Here is a 14,901-nt window from a genome sequence, read left to right on the forward strand (position 1 = left end):
ATTGAAAATGGATGCAGCAGAATACTGCACTCCTTTCTGCACAAGAGTCAAGGAAGTGCACATTCCACATGCAGATTTGATTTCTGCCTAGTATTAACTGAGTGAAAGCTGCTAACTCTTGGGAATAAGCTAATATTGCTAACAGCAAACGACATTAAAGAAAATATATACTGTGAGGGCAATGTCAGAATTCCCAGACTATTGAATAGGGGTCGACAAGAGGTTCTCGAACTTACACCATACATAGCTCGAACAGCCCGTTTTTGAGCCAAAAATACCCTTTTTGAATCTGAAGAATTACCCCAAAAAATAATACCATATGACATAAGCGTATGAAAATATGCGAAGTAGACTACTTTTCGTGTTGAAATGTCACTTATTTCAGATACTGTTCTAATGGTAAATAAAGCGGCATTTAGTTTCTGAACAAGATCCTGAACATGGGCTTTCCACAACAGCTTACTATCTATCCGTAAGCCTAGGAACTTGAACTGCTCCGTCTCGCTTATAACATGCCCATTCTGTCTGATTAAAATATCAGTTCTTGTTGAATTGTGAGTTAGAAACTGTAAAAACTGAGTCTTACTGTGATTTAGCATCAAATTATTTTCCACAGGCCACGGACTTATTTCATGAACTACATTATTTGATAATGTTTCAATATTACACACAAGATCCTTCACTACCAAGCTGGTGTCATCAGCAAACAGAAATATTTTTGAATCACCTGTAATACTAGAAGGCATATCATTTATATAAATAAGAAACAGCAGTGGCCCCAACACCGATCCTTGGGGAACGCCCCATTTAACAGTGCCCCATTGGGACTGAACATCATTACCACTCTCAATATTGCGGAGAATTACCTTCTGCTTTCTGTTCTTGTAAGAGGCGAACCAATTGTAAGCTACTCCCCTTACTCCATAATGTTCCAACTTCTGCAGTAATATTTTGTGGTCAACACAGTCAAAAGCCTTCGTTAAATCAAAGAAAACACCTAACGTTCGCAACCTTTTATTTAATCTGTCCAAAACCTCACAGAGAAAAGAGACTATAGCATTTTCAGTTGTTAAGCCATTTCTAAAACCAAACTGCACGTTTGACAGCAAATTATGTGAATTTAAATGCTGCAGTAACCTTGTATATACAACCCTCTCGATAACTTTAGCAAACACCGATGGCATAGAAATAGGTCTATAATTATCAACATTATCCCTGTCTCCCTTTTTATAAAGTGCTTCACTGCCGAGTACTTTAATCGGTCAGGAAACCGACCACTCCTAAAGGAAAAGTTACAGATATGGCTAAGTACTGGGCTAACATACATGGAACAATACTTCAGTATTCTGCTAGATACCCAGTCATATCCATGAGAGTTCTTGGTCTTTAGTGATTTAATTATTAACTCAATCTCCCTCTTGTCAGTATCATGGAGGAGCATTTCAGGTAACAGTCTCGGAACACTTTTTTCTACGAGCGCTATATGATTCCCTGTTGGGACTAGGTTTCTATTTAGTTCACCTGCTATATTAAGAAAGTGATTATTAAATACTGTACATATATGCGACTTATCAGTAACACGGACATTCCCACTACGCACTGATTCTATATCCTCGACTTGTCTCTGCAGACCAGCCACTTCCTTTACGACTGACCATATGGTTTTAATTTTATCCTGAGACTTAGCTATTCTATCTGCATACCACATACTTTTTGCCTTCCTAATAACTTTTTTAAGCACCTTACAATACTGTTTGTAATGGGCTACTGCATTTAGATTGTGACTGTTTCTAACGTTTTGATATAATTGCCACTTTATTCTACAAGATATTTGTTCTGTGTGTACATTCCGCGCTGACCAGTTGCAGCTGTAGCGGCGCATCGAAAGCTAAGTACTAATTAATTGTTTGTGTATATCAGTACCAAAACAACTTGACAGGAGCTCCATAAACAAGGAACTACAGAGCGAGGTGAAACTCATATACCACTCATATATATAAATGCCCATAACAGGAAGAGCGTCGCCGAACCATAATACTTCTGCTACAGAGCAATGGGAGAATGTCATGTATTCGGATGAGTCTTGTTTCACACTGTTTGCAACTTCTCACCGAGTTTACGTCCCAAGAGTGAAACATCATGAGGTTTCGGTGATGATTTGGGCAGCCATATCGTGATATTCCACGGACCCACAGCTGCTGTGCAAGGTGGCACTACTGCCAAGGATTATGTGAACATTTTGGCTGATCAGGTCCATCCCAAGGTATAAGCGGCAGCCAAATGAAAAGGAGGCAAATGGAAAAAAGTAAGTTAAGTATTTATTATTTCAAAAGTAATCGCTGTAAGTGTTAATATGATCATCCCACTGTGAGGCAAAAATGACTATACCTTTATGGAAAAGTGTTTGCTGTTGCCTACGGCACCAGATGTGCACCTTTTCATCTGAAGCAAATAGAGGGGCACAAATGTTTTTCTTCAGGGCTCCAAGAATATGGAAATGAAATGGGAGAGATCGGGATTGTGTGGAAAATGTGTAAGGGCTCCCCAGCGAATCTTCTACAGCGTTGTCGAAACGCAGTAACCTTGCCACAACAGAATGATACAGTCCGCTAACATTCCTGGGCGTTTGAACTTGAGGACGAGCTTCAGTTTTTGCAAAGTGTTGTGTATTTGGTATTTCCTTATTTTGTGCACCACCTGTAGCTACTGGTAGCACCGCTGAAACATGTTGGCTGAAGGTCCGGTACTGCTTCTCTGGTTTCATTCTTGACCTCTTTGGTGCAACGAAATCTACGCTCATGTAGGAGAGCTTTCATGCAGGGGAATCGACAAAAATCTCAAGGTGCGAGATCAGATCAGTGCGGAAATGTGGCAAAACGGTGACATGTTGTTTAACAAGCTTGTCTAGGACGAGATGGAGCGATGGACAGGGGTGTGGTCGTACAGCAACAGCCAGTTCTTCCCATGCCAGTAGTTCAGGCCGCTTACATGAACTGAATCGCGTAAACAGTGGGATGTGCTTACCATTGCATCGTCTGGGGTGAATACCATGTGAGCAGTTCCACTTCAGTAAAAATAAAAAAAAAATTAAAAAAATAGACAGTTCCAGCATCACCTTGCCTTTTGGCCTCTCTTGTCTTGGTTTTGTCTCTCGCTGCTTTTTCATGTGCCGGATTATCGTTTCAGTTCCGGATCTACGATCTCCAGTGATGATACAGTTGAGAAACGTCGGATCATTGTCAGCACTATTGATCTTGTCCCCACAAATCGTCATGGGATCATCACGTTGGTCTTGCGTCAGCACAATGTGCTGGGTAGCATGCGTAATATTGCAGCAGGTACCACAGCTGACGCCTACCACGACTGCCGTTTTGGAGCGGTTAGCACGCACCAACTTTGCAACATCTTCGATATTGAGTTCAGTTCCAACCGTTTGTATCAGACCATTAGGCACATGGTCCTCCAAGTATCTCTCACTTCAGGAAAACGTCGGTGCCGTCTTAAACACAACTCTGCGACTGAATGCTTTGTCATCTTAAACTTTCTACATCATTTGAAAAGTTTTGGTAGCGATTTTGTCTAATTTTTGGCGAATTTAAGGTTTCTCCATTGTTGCAGCTGCGACATACTCGAGTTCCAGAGCCCAATCAGAACACCATACCAAGAACAGTGGTTCTGCTTACAGTACATGAACCCAGCTGCCTCCTGCTGGAGAGAGACATTAACTGGCAGGTGCAATACCACAGCGCCAGTATTGGAACAAAGCTGGTATGAGGACAAAGTACCGTTATCCAAGATGGCGGCGATGACGTCATCCGAGATGGTGACGATGACATCAATCAAAATGGCGACGATAATGTCAATAAAGATGGCGGATGGAGCAAAGTTTGAATTTTGGTGGGAAAGCGCCACGCTCCCCTAACCACCCTCCCCAGAAAAATGGCGCCAAGTTCAAATTCCAGCAGTATAATGCACCACACCCCAGTGATCTCTACTAAGCAGAGAAAATGGCGGGAAAAACGGACTTGTTTTTATTATTTAACCAATTTGAAGCAGGTGTGTTCTCCACTGCATCTGGACTCCACCTGACTTAGTTCATATCGTCGCCACCAGAGGACGCCACCGTGATGTCAAGTGATGACGCAAGTAGCGTTATTCGAGATGACCATACCCAGTGTGTTCACCACGAGCTCCAGAGCCCAACTGGCTTAGTTCATATCGGTGCCACCAGAGGGCACTCTCCTGACATCGGATCATGACGCAAGCACCGGTATTCAAGATTATGGCACCCAGTGTGTTCACCGTGAGCTCCAGAGCCCAACTGACTTAGTTCATATCGTGGCTACCAGAGGGCGCTACCGTGAAGTCGGGTGATGACACAAGATCGTTAGCTCTCTCTCTCGCGCACGTTGTAACCAGACACGTGCCACGTCAGTGGCCCGCGACCGAGTGACTGCTTACATCACAGCCTCAAGCCTGCACCTTTTTACTAATGCCGGACATAGTCTTCTGTAAATATGCTAAGGAATTTAACTGAAGACAAGTGACACCAACATCGCTTATCTAACCTACCAATTATGTAAGTATTTAAGTCCATTTCAATTTTAATCATATTCAGTAAGTCAATTTACAATTTCAATATTCAATGATCAAATGAAAAGTTCCACATTTTCCCACTATCAGCGCAGTGTTCATTTATGACCTAGCATCCCCCATCCCTAGAATGCTGCACTCCTATTGGCTACTGCATTAGTCATGTGATTCGACTTCATAGAACCTAGGACTTGGAATCAATTTTCACCGATGTCGCACCCACCTGGACTTGGAATCAAATAGTTGAAGTCTCCACCACGATCCTCGATCCAGCACCACGCCCCTTTACCGGCCCAATTTGGCAGAATAACGTGTACTAACGTGCAATATCCTGTACAAACGTGTACTAACGTGCGCAGCGCATGACGTCATCCAAGATGCAGTGCTCTGTACGGATGCATCACTCACGTGACATAGCCTACGTTCTACTCGTATACAGCTACATGTTCCGTATGTGCTTTAAAGCATTGTCTACTTGCGATCGTTAATGATAAACCTGTAGGTCATCAGAGGACTTCCATCTCATGTGTGAAGAAACTTGACACACTCCTCTATATGAGCTTTGTTTTATGCGATCGCCTGTGTTGCATCTTGTGTGTAAAATCGAGATTTCAGCTTCATAACTAAGTTAGCTGTATGATCTTGTGACACGCTACAATCCCCGTGTACACATTTGCCTGGAAGGTTCAAAACTGGCTGTGAGCACTATGGGACTTAACTTCTGAGGTCATCAGTCCCTTAGAACTTAGAACTACTTAAACCTAACGAACCTAAGGACATTACACACATCCATGCCCGAGGCAGGATTCGAACCTGCGACCACAGCAGTCCGGCGGTTCCAGACTGTAACTCCTAGAACCGCTCGGCCACTTCGGCCGGCGTCTGACAGGTGTTGTGTTTACAGAGTTAGTGGCGGAATGACTTGTAATTTTCACATGTCGGACGCTGCTGCTTTGCGTTTATCTGTTTCCTTGTACGATGTATCCCCCGCTACTAACTATCATACTAATTTCTGAATTGTGATCGGATGTCAACAGTGGGCAGTATACGTCTGCGCAAAGCTATGTTGTGCTCGTATGATGCAAACTAAATGTTTCACAGAAGCAGTTTTTTCGTTTTACGATTCGATAAGAAAATTCAGCGTAGAGAAACTGTGAAGAAGGATGTATGTCTGATAGACCGGAAATATATTCGATCTAACATTATAGCCTGTTTTCAAGTGCACGACGGGCGCGTGTGTTTATGTTCTATCTCTTACCAGAACCTTCCAGGTACAGACCCTAGACTCTAGAACAATAATTTACAGATGATAGCTTCGTTGATTTAGGTAAAAATGTGTCGAACTCATTTCGTCTCGAACTCCATCACGTATAAAAATAATTATTTTCTTGTTCTTCTTAACGGCACTTTGAAATCTGTTACTATACAGCGATAAGGAGTGCTAAGCTCCTTGACATGGTCACATCTCAAGAAATCTCATGCACTTGGATGGGTTAGGACTCGGAAAGCTCTATTCATTCACGAGACGTGGAGTGTAGCGGTCTTCTTCTGATCGGTTGGAGATTAATTATCTAACGGTGCTGCTGGGCGGGTTGGTCAATGACTTTGTGAGGATGGTCTTTTACCCTAAGACGGGGAGAATGTTTTGTGACTCCCATACGCAGAGAGATGGATCGTAAATTAAAATATGTAGAGCGCTGTCTGGTATATTTTGATGATTTATGTGTTCAAGAATTAACTGTGGATGGGAGTACTGTGTAGTCATCTATCCACGTTCGCAATGGTACTCTCAAAGTAGAGTAGGGATGGTTTAGCTGTTGTTGTGGTCTTCAGTCCTGAGACTGGTTTGATGCAGCTCTCCATGCTACTCTATCCTGTGCAAGCTTCTTCATCTCCCAGTACCTACTGCAACCTACATCCTTCAGAATCTGCTTAGTGTATTCATCTCTTGGTCTCCCCCTACGATTTTTACCCTCCACGCTGCCCTCCAATACTAAATTGGTGATCCCTTGATGCCTCAGAACATGTCCTACCAACCGATCCCTTCTTCTGGTCAAGTTGTGCCACGAACTCCTCTTCTCCCCAATGCTATTCAGTACCTCCTCATTAGTTATGTGATCTACCCATCTAATCTTCAGCATTCTTCTGTAGCACCACATTTCGAAAGCTTCTATTCTCTTCTTGTCCAAACTATTTACCATCCATGTTTCACTTCCATACATGGCTACACTCCATACAAATACTTTCAGAAATGACTTCCTGACACTTAAATCTATACTCGATGTTAACAAATTTCTCTTCGTCAGAAACAATTTCCTTCCCATTGCCAGTCTACATTTTATATCCTCTCTACTTCGACCATCATCAGTTATTTTGCTCCCCAAATAGCAAAACTCCTTTACTACTTTAAGTGTCTCATTTCCTAATCTAAAGCCCTCAACATCACCCGACTTAATTCGACTACATTCCATTATCCTCGTTTTGCTTTTGTTGATGTTCATCTTATATCCTCCCTTCAAGACACCATCCATTCCGTTCAACTGCTCTTCCAAGTCCTTTGCTGTCTCTGACAGAATTACAATGTCATCGGCGGACCTCAAAGTTTTTATTTCTTCTCCATGGATTTTAATACCTACTCCGAATTTTTCTTTTGTTTCCTTTATTGCTTGCTCAATATACAGATTGAATAACATCGGGGAGAGGCTACAACCCTGTCTTACTCCCTTCCCAACCACTGCTTCCCTTTCATGTCCCTCGACTCTTATAACTGCCATCTGGTTTCTGTACAAATTGTAAATAGCCTTTCGCTCCCTGTATTTTACCCCTGCCACCTTTAGAATTTGAAAGAGAGTATTCCAGTCAACATTGTCAAAAGCTTTCTCTAAGTCTACAAATGCTAGAAACGTAGGTTTGCCTTTCCTTAATCTTTCTTCTCAGATAAGTCGTAAGGTCAGTATTGCCTCACGTGTTCCAGTATTTCTACGGAATCCAAACTGATCTTCCCCGAGGTCAGCTTCTACTAGTTTTTCCATTCGTCTGTAAAGAATTCGTGTTAGTATTTTGCAGCTGTGGCTTATTAAACTGATTGTTCGGTAATTCTCACATCTGTCAACACCTGCTTTCTTTGGGATTGGAATTATTATATTCTTCTTGAAGTCTGAGGGTATTTCGCCTGTTTCATACATCTTGCTCACCAGATGGTAGAGTTTTGTCAGGACTGGTTCTCCCAAGGCCGCCAGTAGTTCCAACGGAATGTTGTCTACTCCGGGGGCCTTGTTTCGACTCAGGTCTTTCAGCGCTCTGTCAAACTCTTCACGCAGTATCGTATCTCCCATTTCATCTTCATCTACATCCTCTTCCATTTCCATAATATTGTCCTCAAGTACATCGCCCTTGTATAGACACTCTATATACTCCTTCCACCTTTCTGCTTTCCCTTCTTTGCTTAGAACTGGGTTTCCATCTGAGCTCTTGATGTTCATACAAGTGGTTCTCTTTTCTCCAAAGGTCTCTTTAATTTTCCTGTAGGCAGTATCTATCATACCCCTAGTAAGATAAGCCTCTACAGCCTTACATTTGTCCTCTAGCCATCCCTGCTTAGCCATTTTGCACTTCCTGTCGATTTCATTTTTGAGACGTTTGTATTCCTTTTTGCCTGCTTCATTTACTGCATTCTTATATTTTCTCCTTTCATCAATTAAATTCAATATTTCTTCTGTTACCCAAGGATTTCTACTAGCCCTCGTCTTTTTACCTACTTGATCCTCTGCTGCCTTCACTACTTCATCCCTCAAAGCTACCCATTCTTCTTCTACTGTATTTCTTTCCCCCATTCCTGTCAATTGTTCCCTTATGATCTCCCTGAAACTCTGTACAACCCCTGGTTCTTTCAGTTTATCCAGGTCCCATCTCCTTAAATTCCCACCTTTTTGCGGTTTCATAACCAATAGATTGTGGTCAGAGTCCACATCTGCCCCTGGAAATGTCTTACAATTTAAAACCTGGTTCCTAAATCTCTGTCTTACCATTAAATAATCTATCTGATACCTTTTAGTATCTCCAGGGTTCTTCCATGTATACAACCTTCTATCATGATTCTTAAACAAAGTATTAGCTATGATTAAGTTGTGCTCTGTGCAAAATTCTACCAGGCGGCTTCCTCTTTCATTTCTTAGCCCCAATCCATATTCACCTACTACGTTTCCTTCTCTCCCTTTTCTTACACTCGAATTCCAGTCACCCATGACTATTAAATTTTCGTCTCCCTTCACTGTCTGAATAATTTCTTTTATTTCATCATACATTTCTTCAATTTCTTCGTCATCTGCAGAGCTGGTTGGCATATAAACTTGTACTACTGTAGTAGGTGTGGGCTTCGTATCTATCTTGGCCACAATAATGAGTTCACTAAGCTGTTTGTAGTAGCTTACCCGCGTTCCTATTTTCCTATTCATTATTAAACCTACACCTGCATTACACCTATTTGACTTTGTGTTTATAACCCTGTAGTCACCTGACCAGAAGTCTTGTTCCTCCTGCCACCGAACTTCACTAATTCCCACTATATCTAACTTTAACCTATCCATTTCCCTTTTCAAATTTTCTAACCTACCTGCCCGATTAAGGGACCTGATATTCCACGCTCCGATCCGTAGAACGCCAGTTTTCTTTCTCCTGATAACGACATCCTCTTGAGTAGTCCCCGCCCGGAGATCCGAATGGGGGACTATTTTACCTCCGGAATATTTTACCCAAGAGGACGCCATCATCATTTAATCATACAGTAAAGCTGCATGCCCTCGGGAAAAATTACGGCCGTAGTTTCCCCTTGCTTTCAGCCGTTCGCAGTACCAGCACAGCAAGGTCGTTTTGGTTATTGTTACAAGGCCAGATCAGTCAATCATCCAGACTGTAGCCCTTGCAACTACTGAAAAGGCTGCTGCCCCACATCAGGAACCACACGTTTGTCTGGCCTCTTAACAGATACCCCTCCGTTGTGGTTGTACCTACGGTACGGCCGTCTGTATCGCTGAGGCACGCAAGCCTCCCCACCAACGGCAAGGTCCATGGTTCATGGGGTGGATGGTTTAGCTATAATACTGAAATTGGGGAAACATGCTGTCACATGATTGGCCGGTGTTGGAGTTACTGTAAAATTCTTCGTGTTATCAAGTGTGTTGCTTAATATTGTCCATTATAATTATCCGGGCTGTTATGCCGTGGTTGGTTGATGAATTCTGTGTCAATATTACAGTATATCGTCGTTGTCTTTTCCATCTCCCCCTTGCATTGGTGCACTGTTGGTTGCCACATAATGATTGACTGACAACGCTCGTTTGAGTTGGGGAAAAAGTTTTGTGGATGGGTGACAACTTCTGAGGGGGTTACTAGAAGTGAAACAGTGATCGCGTACATGAGTGCAAAATGAGGAACCACAAATGAGGAATCACTGGAAATGGAACGCGGACCCATCATCTATTACGCCACTGTGACATATGAGTTTAAATCTAGACGTCGTGAATGCCTTTTGGACGGTACTTTGGAAGCTCTCCACAACGCAGCCAAACTCTTCTAATTTCCTTATCTTGTAACTGTATTTTATTTAAAATGATCCAGTGTTATGCTGTCCTCCGTAAGAATATGATTTACACTATGCGATGTCTAGTTTTCTGTGAGAGGCTGTGGATCAGAGTGTCTTAATGTCAGTTTAGAACCTGACACACGCTTGGAAGTCGTGGCAGAAAAAAAAATTCGCGCTGTACAAAAGTGTATTAGAAAACAGTGTTTGAAACAACTAAACAGGACAAGATGGAGCGCCTCATACAATCATTCGCCTAGAGTATAGGTGATCAGACTTTAAAGTGACCTCTGCATTGTCTGTATATATTTAATAGGATCGTGTCCACATAGGCATCTGCAGTAGCAGTAGCTGTTTGAGGTGAGGGAGTGGGAGCGCCTTTAGGAATGCTTGGATGGCTGCACTCTGAGCTATTCTGGGGAAGTATTGCGAAATCTGTTTCTCCGCGCTGGAGGTTTGCCGCAGTTATGCGTCGTTCCATCCGCATCGGTGCCTAGATGATTTGTAAATCGTATGAGATGTTATAGTGCGTAATTTTTCTGTGTTGGGAGGGTAGAGAATAACGATGATATCATGTTGGGCTGATTGATTTGAATGGACAGGGATCTGTAGTACTTATATCTAATTTGGGGACGTACCACATTGCGCCGGCCGGGGTGGCCGAGCGGTTCTAGACGCTTCAGTCCGGAACCGCGTGACTGCTACGATCGCAGGTTCGAATCCTGCCTCGGGAATGGATGTGTGTTATGTGCCTAGGTTAGTTAGGTTTAAGTAGTTCTAAGTTCTAGGGGACTGATGACCTCAGATGTTAAGTCCCATAGTACTCAGAGCCATTTGAACCAACCGTACCACATTGCGCGCATTTCCACCGAATGCTCAAAACACGGTCCTGTTGCAGTAACTCAGCCCATTCTGTTTCTACACGGGTTGCAGAAGGTGGTGGATATGTCTTCCTCCGACTTCTGCTCAGTTCCGACTTAAATTGGAGCGAACGCTTGTGGAAAGCTGTAGAAATGGATGCGACTGCAAGATGTGTAGGCTGTGGCTAAAACCAGGTTGTAATTTTACTGTGTCAGACAGGTTCGATGAAGGTGCCTCGTTTAGAGATATGAGAGTTCAAGAAATATGATTCACTTCTGGGTGTGAGCCTATGCTTGTATGTACTTGAATGTGAAGATCTGATTCCAAATGATGGACATAATTTCTAAGATATAGCGAATAACACTAGAGATCTGGGAAGCTAGTGCACATTTTTTCTCGTTAGGACCTCAATCGGCACATCACCTACTACTACTGCTATTGTTTGTGCTCCTTCTCAATCAGTCTCGAGACAGAATGCGTTGCAAATACTAAAGAATTTTCTAGTTGGGGCGGTGTGAGGGAGTCGCAAATACCTCTTACATACCACGTTCTTTAGCAGAATCACTTTCAAAGTTCATTGATCTTATGAGGAGGCTGCATCGTTGGCTGATAATACGTATTCGTACTATCACCGTCACGGTATTTGTCCGGAAAACACCGCCTCATTCAGAGGTACCATCGTACCTCGCTTTGTAAAGAGTGTACAGCATTTAAAATGGATACGTGTTCGCACCTGTAGAACAAAGACCGCTTGTGACAGTAACATGTAGTAGTTGTTGGGATCGTGTTTTTCTTTAACATTTGGTCGATTACGTATATGACAGGGTGGTAGGACCCGCAGGAAGAACGTAAGAGACATGCACACGGATCGTTGATTTTCGGTCAGTATTATTTCGTATCGTAGGCAAACAGTTATTGACGAAGTATTATACATACTATTAGTGCTGGGTGCGTGATATGTTCGCATTTGAGCATGAGGTTTACAAAGTTTGTTTTTGTGTAAAGAAAATGACAATGTTCAACGGTAAGGTGGGTATAGATTTGACTTGGGGTACTGTGATGGCAAAGGGAAGAGTATGTCCAGTAGTAAGGAAGGCACAGATATTTCCATTACCAGAGCAACAACCTACAGCGGGGTGAATTTGCGATACTTCGCTCATTGCCGAATGCCATTCAATTGAGACCGCGATCGTAACATTTAATTGTAAGTATAATGACGGAATATATATGTGGCCGGTTTTCTAGAATGTTTCAGTTAATGCAAAGTCTGTGATGGTATTGATTCACGTTCACCGTTAACGTCAGCAGTCTTCCGAATGCAGAGACATGTTGGAGTGTTATTCTCTCCCATATAATGTATAAGAGTTAACTTTGCAGTCCTCTACACGACTGAATAGCGAACTAATACTTAGTATGTGTTGGGTGGCTTTCGTGATCAAGTAGAAATTTGAGAAGATGTTGTGTTTGCGGTGGAACGTTATTCGCTCCCATGCAAAATGTTCTGTTCACTCCTTCTGCACATTTGGCGCCTTTATTTAGTTGAGAGAAGATCCATTGTGGGGTGTGCATCTGGCATGTGGAAGACATGGTTGCCTGTTCTCTAGACGTGGGAAAGACGTTAGTTGGCTTGTAAACTATAGGAATGATTTGGAGTGTGTTACATGAGCGAGATCGGTATTCGTGGGTGGAAACATGATTTTTAATGTGTTTCTTTCTAGTTACTAAGTGGTCTAGAGCACGCTCCACGTAGCTAAAGTTTCGGGTTTGTAGAGAAATAATGTCTAGTGTATATCTTTGGAATTATGTTGCGCTAGCGATCGGTAGGCTACTGCTGTGTGCTTGATATCGTGAAGTACGGCGAAGATGATATAATATTATGGTGAAAATAGGTGTGTTCATGTAATCCCAGAGTCTGGAGATGTCTGTAGAAACGCAAGCAAGCAGGCACGTCCGGACCAGAAAGAGTAGCGCGTTTGTGCCGATGGGGAAACGAGTGTGTCTTTGTACATCAGTTCTGAGAGTGACTTCGATTCACTGAGGGTTTTCTGATGTAAAATGGGTGATTTTGTATGGTGTAGGATATGAATTGTGTATTTAGTAGATCAATACGGCACGCGTTGATATATTGCTGAGTTGGAGATCGGTTTCACGGACTAATATTTAAAAAATGGTTCAAATTGCTCTACGCACTATGGGACTTAACATCTGAGGCCATCCGTCCCCTAGACTTAGAGCTACTTAAACCTAACTAACCTAAGGACATCACACACGTCCATGCCCGAGGCAGGATTCGAACCTGCGACCGTAGCGGTCGCGCGGTTCCAGACTGAAGCGCCTAGACCGTTCGGCCACACCGGCCGGCGACTAATATTAAAGCTCCTGGCCCCAGCGGGAGGAGAGTGTAAATGAGTAGGTGTGTTTACGTATTTGATGATATGTATGGCACTTTGCGAGGTTTAGTTGTTGGTGCGAAATGGTGATCAGTGCAAAGTAGTTTATTACCGCTGATTGTCGCGTCTGGAGAAAGAAAGAAAAGGCTGGTGGTGCTTCGCTAGGACTGGGGGACATCGTAACGTATAGCTGGTGTGAGTTTAGGCGTAACATAATTTTTTCGGGTGCTGTACATATATAAAAGATATCTGCTCTGTTTGTCTAAAATGTGTATATATTGTATTGTAAAGTTATTGTGGCTTACATTGTGTAAAATGTGTATATATGACAATGTAAAGTTATTATGGTTTATGTTATGGCATGACTAGAGAGGATGACTGTGTGTTCTATCCTGAGGGACGTATAGATTGAGCAGATTGATAACGACGAGGGTATGAGTATGAATTTTTAAGTGGAAAATTATATTCGCTATAAATACCGAAGTACAGTCGTCAAGAGATTGATTACCTGTACGTTGATTGGTGTCTGACTGTAGCAGCAAATAGTAATATTTAATTGTAGTTACAGTGGTAAATATGTTCCTGGCTTGCAATACTCTTGTCAGTCTGGTACGTATTTGATAATGTGGAGAGAATTTTGCGGGATTAACTGTGAATACAGTTTAGCGATCTGTGTAATACAACGGCTGAAAGCACTAGAAAGAATACGTGGAAGCTGCTTCGATACCAGTGGCATAAGTAATTCGGCGTGTAAATTCGTTAAGAGCAAATCAGAATGACCGATTCTTTGACATCGTTTGTGCTGGGATATAGGGGTCTGTACATAGCGGAGGGAACGTTTGTGTATATTGAAATCTGGTGGGGAAAGACGTTAGGAGCGCTGGGATGAGTGCATTCGGTGTTATTTTCGTAAGGAAGTTCTGTTAGAGTAGGAATTTCCGTGAATACAAACTTGGACATGTAGAAAGCTAGCGTCAACTATTTCTGGGAGAATATACGATTCCGTGAGGTAGAGTTGGCTAGTATTTTTTTATAAAAAACCATGTGACGTAAGAACAACATTGGGAACGTTGTTACATGGCGATCCGCCACGCAGACGTTTCGTTGGGAGACGCGGCGTGAGCCATGCTGGGGCAGCTACGCACAGCTGAACACGTCCTGTATGTTCCGTTAGATGGAAGCAAGCAGTGCTATTCTGCCATCCACAGTAAAGACAATGCTGGCCTGAGGTGTCTCGAGTATGGGGCTGCGCCTTTGAATGCTGTGACTTGGGTATAAGGGAAACTATATAGACGCAACTTTCGCCTGTGTTCGGGGGCAGTTCGTGGCTGCACTCCCACCCGATCACGTCAGCACGTGTGTCTAGGTGAACATGTATTTGAATAGGAATTTCTCAGGAATGAAGTATGAATGAGATGTGGCCACCTCATGCTTGTGGGACCCGGGAGGGGGCCTGTGCTTGGTTTGACAGCTGACGGC

This window comes from Schistocerca nitens, chromosome 1 (genome assembly GCF_023898315.1).
Source record: "Schistocerca nitens isolate TAMUIC-IGC-003100 chromosome 1, iqSchNite1.1, whole genome shotgun sequence".
In the NCBI taxonomy this organism is placed as follows: Eukaryota; Metazoa; Arthropoda; class Insecta; order Orthoptera; family Acrididae; genus Schistocerca; species Schistocerca nitens.